The sequence below is a fragment of the Vulpes vulpes genome, chromosome 8 (assembly GCF_048418805.1).
Source record: "Vulpes vulpes isolate BD-2025 chromosome 8, VulVul3, whole genome shotgun sequence".
NCBI lineage: Eukaryota > Metazoa > Chordata > Mammalia > Carnivora > Canidae > Vulpes > Vulpes vulpes.
Genome location: NC_132787.1, coordinates 101942976 through 101952749, shown reverse-complemented (window position 1 = coordinate 101952749; position 9774 = coordinate 101942976). Strand labels below are relative to the sequence as shown.

General features: G+C 41.3%; 1 pseudogene; it reads left to right on the top strand.

Annotated features, from left to right (window-relative positions):
* The first annotated feature begins 2213 nt into the window (after positions 1–2213).
* The window catches only part of LOC140593750 (glutamate dehydrogenase 1, mitochondrial-like), a 118547-nt pseudogene continuing 110986 nt past the window's right edge, over positions 2214–9774 (top strand).

The window sequence follows — 9774 nt, the reverse complement described above, 5'->3', positions numbered from 1 at the left end:
TGATTTCTGACATCCTGTTGTTTGCTGCACTACTTAATTACAGTGAGTAATGAAGAGATTTTAAAACCACACTGTCACAGTTAATAGGGTGAATAATTAAAGTAATAGTAGAGTTGGTTTCCCTTCTGTACAAACCGTTTGGTCTTCTAACACATTGTTTAGATTTGCCCACAGAGTGATTCTCTGCCTCAGAATTTACTGCTGCGTTGTTTCAGAAGCCTGAATTGACCACTGTGCTCATCACAAGAAGAATGTGAAAGTTAACCTGTGTGAACTCCCTGAAATAACATACTAAGGCAGATAGTTACAGCTTTACATTTCTTTCTCTCTCCCTACCCTTTTCTGGGATGAGGGTGGGCAATTTGTTCTCCTGAAGCAACACACAGTTGATAATCCATTAGGTGTAAAATTATGAATTCTCAGATTTTCTTTAGTTTCTCAGAGATAAAATAGACAGGTGGAGAAGAGGCATAAACAAAAATAATCTTCACAGTCATTTTTAATTCGAGAGAACAAAAGTGTAGAAACCAAAAGTAGCTGACACCAAGGGGTGGGAACAAGCAAACATTACTATGATGAAGAAAGGTTCCCGGGAGGGGCACCTGCCTGACCCAGTCAGTTAAGCATTCAACTCTTGATTTCAACTCAGGTCATGATCTCAGGATTCTGAGATCTAGCCTCATGTCATCTCCTTGTCATCTCAGGCTCTGTGCTCAGTGGGGAGTCTGCTTGAGATTCTCTGGCTCTCTCCCCTCCCTTTTATCCTCTCCCCATGCTCAAGCACTCTCTCTCTCAAATAAATAAATAAATCTTAAATTGGAAGGGAGGAAGGAAGGAAGGAAGGAAGGAAGGAAGGAAGGAAGGAAGGAAGGAAAGTTGGTTCATGGGAGACAGAAATGGAAAATAAGCCAAAGGGAGAAGTTTGGGGTCAGATTAGGAAGAGTCTTTAATGTCAAGTTAATTATGTGTAATTTACTCTGCAGGAAACTCAGGACCATAGAGCTATGAGCATGAATATAACATCATGCAAGTGATTTTAGAAAGATTAAAAAAGGTTAAAGAGTATTGGCTTGTGAGGCATGTGCTTAGTGCTTTAGGATGGATACTAGTTAACTTCAGGTCTTCCAGTGGCTAGAATTCTTCATACTTAACTTAAGATGTTATTGTTTAGGAAGTAGATCCGCATATTGGCAACATCTCTGGATTAAAGTAAAAAAACCAAAAGTTGTGTCATCTTCCTAGTCTTAGTTTTCTCATCCTGTAAAACATGCTTGTCCTGTCTTCCTCATGGGGTGGCAGCTAGGAGCGAAGTGAGCTGTTTATTGCTGATCCCATGAAAGGAAATCAAATAAGCTGTTGACCAAGTACATCAGGGTTTGTGCTGGCTACAGGGACAGAGAGAGCCACGTTAACATAGTGCTAAGTATTATCTTGTACGAGGGAGGTCTGAGGTCGAGTATTTACAAATTTCTGGGTGTCCGGGGTAAGACAAGACTTCTTTTTATTTTATTTATTTTATTTTATTTTATTTTATTTTATTTTATTTTATATTTTATTTTATTTTATTTTATTTTATTTTATTTTATTTTATTTTATTTTATTTTATTTTATTTTATTTTATTATTTTATTTATTTGTTTATTTTTAAGACAAGACTTTCAATTTGGAGGCTGGACCGGGCTGGGCCATGTTTTTAATATCATAGTTTGGAATTAGTGCATATGAGGCATTTTTTAAAATGAATTTTGTGAAGTAAACAGTTGTTTGATAAATCCCATTTGGTAACTGATTTTTCTGGGAGCGAAGCTTCTGAAAGAAACAATAAAGTTACCTCCAGTATCATCTTCCTGAGAAAGAATTCTCTAGAATAGTAAAGTCATATCCATGCAAATGACTGTAAACTAAAGTCATTTACTTTTCTTTGTAGGCAAGCTTTACTTTCAACCCTACTAAGCTGTGTGGCTTAATTTCATGGTAGATACCGTGAGAAATGGGTGCACTATAGAAAGGAAAGTTGAACCCTTTAAGAGACATGAATCTGGTTCCAAACCACCCAAGGGAGCGTTAGACATTGCTGTAATTTCTAAATTGCATGCAGTTAATAAATTCATCAAACTACATACTCAAAATGGCTAAATTCTATTGTATGTAAATAATGCCTTCATTTAAAAAATATGTAAGCCTGCGCCCGCGGCCCCCACCCGCAGCCCCGGTATCCGTTGCAGCACTGATGTGAGTGTGGACCAAGTGAAAGCTCTGGCTTCTCTGATGACCTACAAGTGTGCAGTGGTTGATGTGCTATTTGGGGGTGCCAAGGCTGGTGTTAAGATCAATCCCAAAAACTATACTGATAATGAATTGGAAAAGATCACAAGGAGGTTTACCATGGAGCTGGCAAAGAAGGGCTTTATTGGTCCTGGCATTGATGTGCCTGCCCCAGACATGAGCAGAGGTGAGCGGGAGATGTCCTGGATTGCTGACACCTATGCCAGCACCATAGGGCACTATGATATTAATGCCCATGCCTGTGTTACCCGTAAGCCCATCAGTCAGGGTGGGATCCATGGGGGATCTCTGCAACTGGCCAGGGAGTCTTCCATGGGATTGAAAATTTCATCAATGAAGCTTCTTACATGAGTATTTTAGGAATGACACCAGGGTTTGGAGATAAAACGTTTGTTGTTCAGGGATTTGGTAACGTGGGCCTGCACTCTATGAGATACTTACATCGTTTTGGTGCTAAATGTGTTGGTGTTGGTGAATCTTATGGGAGTATATGGAATCCAGATGGTATTGACCCAAAGGAACTGGAAGACTTCAAATTGCAACATGGATCAATCCTGGGCTTCCCCAAGGCAAACCTATGAAGGGAGCATCTTGGAAGCTGATTGTGACATCCTGATCCCTGCTGCCAGCGAGAAGCAGCTGACCAAGTCCAATGCACCCAGAGTCAAAGCCAAGATCATTGCTGAGGGTGGCCAATGGACCAACAACCCCAGAGGCCGATAAGATCTTCCTGGAGAGGAACATCATGGTGATTCCAGACCTCTACTTGAATGCTGGAGGAGTGACAGCATCTTACTTTGAGTGGCTGAAGAATCTGAATCATGTCAGCTATGGGCGTTTGACCTTCAAATATGAAAAGGATTCTAACCACCACTTGCTCATGTCTGTTCAAGAGAGCTTGGAAAGGATATTTGGAAGGCATGGTGGAACCATTCCCGTTGTGCCCACAGCAGAATTCCAAGACACGCTATCGGGCGCCTCCGAGAAGGACATCGTGCACTCTGGCCTAGCTTACACCATGGAACTAGAAACGACCTGCGCCACGGAGCCATTTGGGTATTTTTGCCTTTTTAAAAAAAATTTTTATTTACTTACGATAGTCACAGAGAGAGAGATAGAGAGGCAGAGACATAGGCAGAGGGAGAAACAGGCTCCATGCACCAGGAGCCCGACGTGGGATTCGATCCCGGGTCTCCAGGATCGCACCCTGGGCCAAAGGCAGGTGCCAAACCTCTGCACCACCCAGGGATCCCTATTTTTGCCTTTAAATGGAAGGTCTCTTCCCTCAGGCTGTGCTGCCTTGCTCCGGCTGCTCCGGGAAGATGGGACCCCCAGGGCGGATCCTGGGGCCGGGAATGCACCTGTTGCCCAGCAGCAGCCAGTGGCTCACTGCCTTGGCTCTGGACGAGTCTGAGACCTACGGTAGCTCTGATGCCTCTGAGCAGCAGGTATGGGGCATTTTCAGGGGGTGGCATGGTCCACAAGTGACTTACTGGTATTTTACATCAGCAAAATAACTCAGTTTTACAGATTGCAACAAAGATAAAAGCTGTTTCTCTTTATGCATTTTGTTCTCTTAGAATAAAATAAGTACATGCTGCTGTAATAAAATTGCCTTTAATCACTAAAAGAAATAAAAAATATGTAAATGAAAAATTGAGTCTCCATACTCCCTCCCAAATTTGTATTATTTCCCTAAATTCTTCCATTCACTTTCCAATGCACTTTCTGGTTCCACATTCTAATATCCCCGTGTTTTAAGAATCAAATCTTTCCAAAAAGAAAGAGCGTTTACATAAAAATTCCTAATATGTCTCATGTTCCCATGTAAATTTTTCTTAATTTTTCCAAACATCCACACTTACTTAATGTTCTGTCTTTGTTCAATTTTTCCAATAACCTAAATAGAGCAGCCCCTATCTCTGTGTATTAAACTTGTATACACATCCTCATGAACTAACTTAAATAAGGATCTTTTCTGAAAAATCCTTCCATGTTCCTCTTACAACATTCTCATACCAGGCTTATGGCATTTATTACTTTTATTCTGGATTGTAGACAGTTGCTTATAGGTGTGTCAAATCATTAAAACGAGAATTCAAATCGGTTTCATCTCTCCAAGTCTTCTATTATTTAAAAATAGACCTTTCTTGGCTCAGTGGTTGAGCGACGGCCTTCAGCTCAGGTCGTGATCCTGGGGCCCTGGGATTGAGTCTCGCATTGGGCTCCCCACAGGGAGCCTGCTTCTCCCTCTGCCTATGTCTCTTCCTCTCTCTCTGTGACTCTCATGAATAAATAAATAAATAACATCATTAAAAAAGAAGCATCCGATTCTTGGTTTCAGCTCAGGGTTACGAAATCAGGCTCCCCATCAGGCATGAGTGGGGAGCCTGCGTAAGACTTTCTCTCTCCCTCTTGCTCTGGCCCTCTCCCCACCCATCTTCACTCTCACTCTCTCTCTCTCTCTCTCTCTCTAAAATAAATCTATAAATAATAAAATAAAATATGAAAATCGATCTTGCGTATAGAAAGTGTTTGGTAAATATTTTAAAAATGGGTGATTGGTTGATTAGATTGTGTCTATTCAAGTTTCTAAAGATACCTCCAGAGGATGGTACACAGGGCAGGTAAAAGGTTCTAGTGTGCTCTAGAACTGCCAGATGATGGTCCCTGAGCCTTCAGAGAAAGGAACTCAGAAGGAGAACACAGTACACAAAGAATAACAAAAGGGGGAACCATAGACAACAGAGAGTGACGGAGCCTGGATTCTGTCTGCAAGTCAGCGAGAAAATATACCGTAAAACTATTTAATGTTTTCTCTGGTACCATTCCCTGTATCTCCTTTGAATCTAACCAGTAACAATTCTAATTTGGGACCTCCCCACCATTATGCTGTGTGTTTATGTGCCTACGTATCCACTACTTAAAAGTATGCATTGTCTCATAATCTCTTTTTCTGCCATGCCTCAACTTTGCACAGTTCTCTGTGTAGACAAAAGACATGGCTACAATTGATTTTCCTCCAGTGATGGCATTTAATTAATCACCCCAGACCCCAGCACCTGAATTCTGTTTCTCTTGTCATTTCCTTCCTGCCCCACTGCTTTATACTATTTTGCATTTCAAACACCGTGGTATACTTGTTATAACACCTATTAGGCTCCCTTCTCAAGCTTTGAACTCACTCAGGCTGCAGAATGGATCATCTTATTATCTCAGGCTCTCAGGTAAACTGTAGCAGGGCTGTGATTTGCATGAAGCACATCTTTCAGGGTGTGGGAAGGACCAAGATGACAGGATGGAAGCACCAGGCTTTCAACTTAATTAGTTCCACCCCCAAGTCTGGAATTTTTTACTTCCTACTTTTAGCCACAATTATGCAGAAAACAAGTGGAGGGGTAATATTTTACTTGTGAATTAAGGGTTTATTTAATAAAGCTGTGCCGCCTTGTCACCTATTTCTTGGAGTCTAAGGCACATCTGTGTAAAGATAAATAGAAATTCCTATTTATGTGCTATTTCTTTTTTTTTAATTAATTTTTATTGGTGTTCAATTTACCAACATACAGAAAAACACCCAGTGCTCATCCCGTCAAGTGTCTACCTCAGTGCCTGTCACCCATTCCCCTCCAACACCCGCCCTCCTCCCCTTCCACCACCCCTAGTTCGTTTCCCAGAGTTAGGAGTCTTTATGTTCTGTCTCCCTTCCTGATATTTCCCAACATTTCTTCTCCCTTCCTTTATATTCCCTTTCACTATTATTTATATTCCCCAAATGAATGAGAACATACACTGTTTGTCCTTCTCCGATTGACTTATTTCACTCAGCATAATACCCTCCAGTTCCATCCACGTTGAAGCAAATGGTGGGTATTTGTCGTTTCTAATGGCTGAGTAATGTTCCATTGTATACATAAACCACATCTTCTTTATCCATTCATCTTTCGATGGACACCGAGGCTCCTTCCACAGTTTGGCTATTGCAGCCATTGCTGATAGAAACATCGGGGTGCAGGTGTCCCGACATTTCATTGCATCTGAATCTTTGGGGTAAATCCCCAACAGTGCAATTGCTGGGTCGTAGGGCAGGTCTATTTTTAACTCTTTGAGGAACCTCCACACAGTTTTCCAGAGTGGCTGCACCAGTTCACATTCCCACCAACCGTGTAAGAGGGTTCCCTTTTCTCCACATCCTCTCCAACATTTGTTGTTTCCTGCCTTGTTAATTTTCCCCATTCTCACTGGTGTGAGGTGGGATCTCATTGTGGTTTTGATTTGTATTTCCCTGATGGCAAGTGATGCAGAGCATTTTCTCATGTGCATGTTGGCCATGTCTATGTCTTCCTCTGTGAGATTTCTCTTCATGTCTTTTGCCCATTTCATGATTGGATTGTTTGCTTCTTTGGTGTTGAGTTTAATAAGTTCTTTATAGATTTTGGAAACTAGCCCTTTATCTGATAGGTCATTTGCAAATATCTTCTCCCATTCTGTAGGTTGTCTTTTAGTTTTGTTGACTGTATCCTTTGCTGTGCAGAAGCTTCTTATCTTGATGAAGTCCCAATAGTTCATTTTTGCTTTTGTTTCTCTTGCCTTCGTGGATGTATCTTGCAAGAAGTTACTGTGGCCGAGCTCAAAAAGGGTGTTGCCTGTGTTCTCCTCTAGGATTTTGATGGAATCTTGTCTCACATTTAGATCTCTCATCCATTTTGAGTTTATCTTTGTGTATGGTGAAAGAGAGTGGTCCAGTTTCATTCTTCTGCATGTGGATGTCCAATTTTCCCAGCACCATTTATTGAAGAGACTGTCTTTCTTCCAATGGATAGTCTTTCCTGCTTTATCAAATATTAGTTGACCATACATTTCAGGGTCCACTTCTGGGTTCTCTATTCTGTTCCATTGATCTATGTGTCTGTTTTTGTGCCAGTACCACACTGTCTTGATGACCACAGCTTTGTAGTATAACCTGAAATCTGGCATTGTGATGCCCCCAGATATGGTTTTCTTCTTTAAAATTCCCCTGGCTATTCGGGGTCTTTTCTGATTCCACACAAATCTTAAAATAATTTGTTCTAGCTCTCTGAAGAAAGTCCATGGTATTTTGATAGGGATTGCATTAAACGTGTAAATTGCCCTGGGTAACATTGACATTTTTACAATATTAATTCTGCCAATCCATGAGCATGGAATATTTTTCCATCTCTTTGTGTCTTCCTCAATTTCTTTCAGAAGTGTTCTATAGTTTTTAGGGTATAGATCTTTCACCTCTTTGGTTAGGTTTATTCCTAGGTATCTTATGCTTTTGGGTGCAATTGTAAATGGGATTGACTCCTTAATTTCTCTTTCTTCAGTCTCATTGTTAGTGTATAGAAATGCCATTGATTTCTGGGCATTGATTTTGTATCCTGCCACGCTACCAAACTGCTGCATGAGTTCTAGCAATCTTGGGGTGGAGGCTTTTGGGTTTTCTATGTACAGTATCATGACATCGGCGAAGAGGGAGAGTTTGACTTTTTCTTTGCCAATTTGAATGCCTTTAATGTCTTTTTGCTGTCTGATTGCTGAGGCGAGGACTTCCAGAACTATGTTGAACAGCAGTGGTGAGAGTGGACATCCCTGTCTTGTTCCTGATCTTAGGGGATATGTGCTATTTCTTTTAAAACTTTGCTCGCTCCTGAATTAATATTAATAATTTGAAAAGGGAGGAAGAGAGTAAAAGTAATGCATAAATTGCCAATTATCCTAACACCCAAAATCACAGTGTCTGGGTATTAGATTTAAAATAAATAACTTGGGTAATTCCATCGTCCATTTTATTTTGAAAACTTTATATGGAGGGATGCCTGGATGGCTCAGCAGTTGAGCATCTGCCTTTGGCTCAGAGCTTGATCCCGGGGTCCTGGGATCAAGTCTTGCATCAGGCTCCTTGCAGGGAGCCTGCTTCTCCCTCTGCCTTTGTCTCTGCCTCTCCTTCTGTGTCTCTCATGGATAAATTAAAAAAAGAAAAAAGAAAAAAGAAAACTTTAGAAGAGAACAAATCATCTTCGATTTTGTACCTAACAAACTAGGAGGGAAATTTCTGGGTGGAGCTGTGACGTTTTAAACAGGGCCATTCAAAATTGTGTTTTCTTTTGAAATTGCAGCTACTCTGTCTCTCAGCCTTTACCCTGAAATTCAAATGGTGGTTGCCTTCCCCTGAGGCTTAGGAGAGCATTTTACTAAATGAATAAACATACAAAATCTTCAAAAATCGTGGGAAAAGTCTCCCCTTTTTTTTTTGTTTTTTTGGGGGGCATTTTTTTTGGTTTTGGTTTTGGGGTTTCAAAATGCATCCAGTGACTGTGAGAGAAAAGTCATACAGAGAGATGGTCTATGATATTTCTTCTCCCTAAAATATACTTTCCCTCACCCACGTTTTTTTAAGAATTTTTTTAAAGATTTTATTTATTTATTTATTCATGAAAGACACAGAGAGAGAGAGAGACAGAGACAGAGACAGAGACACAGGCAAAGGGAGAAGCAGGCTCCATGCAGGGAGCCTGATGTGGGACTTGATCCCAGGTCTCCAGATCACGCCCTGGGCTGAAGGCGGTTCTAAACCACTGAGCCACTCGAGTTGCCCAACACCCACATTTTTTTAAGCTAGCTTCTACAGTTGGCTGTTTTTATTTATTTTTTTAAAGCTTTTATTTATTTATTCATGAGAGACACAGAGAGAAGTAGAGACACAGGCAGAGGGAGAAGCAGGGTCCTTATGGGGAGTCTGCTGCGGGCCTCGATCCCAGGACCCCGAGATCACTTCCCGAGCTGCAGGCAGATGCCCTCAACTGCTGAGACATGCAGGCATCCCCTGGCTATCATTAAATATTACTTCTTTCAAAAAGCCTTTTCTGAAACTTGAATTAATCTAGTTGTCTCAGGGAGTTCTCAGAGCACCCAGAAACTTCTCTAGTTTGCTGTGTTTCATGCTCTATTCTAATGCTAGCTTAACTGCTTGGACCCTCATATAAACTTCAAGCTCACTAAGAACAGTATGATGTAATATTTTACTGTTCTACTCCCAGTTGAGACACTATATTATGTACTACTAAAAAGCTCATTCCCACTCCGTGAGGCTCACAACAGAACAGGGCCTTGTGGTGAAATGAACTCCAGCCTTGGTTTACTGGCTCTGCGGTCTTTTCTCGAAATTGTTAATAATTTCATCTTTGAACTTGTATTTTATGTGTGAAGTCAATGGGACGACGGAGCCTGTGAACAAGCAGAGATAATCTGCACAGTGGGTGAGTCTGCATGGTTCCTGGCTAGCTTGTTTGTACTCAGCTTCGAATGCCCCATGAGCAGAATCCTGGGAGGCCCGTGACACATGAAAGCAAGTACAGGGGCATCAGGTAAGGAGAGGCACTGATAACGTGGAGATGTAACACCTCCCAAAAAAGAAGACTCTGGTGTTCCAAGAATGACAGAGAACCAAGGAAGCCGTCCCTGTTCT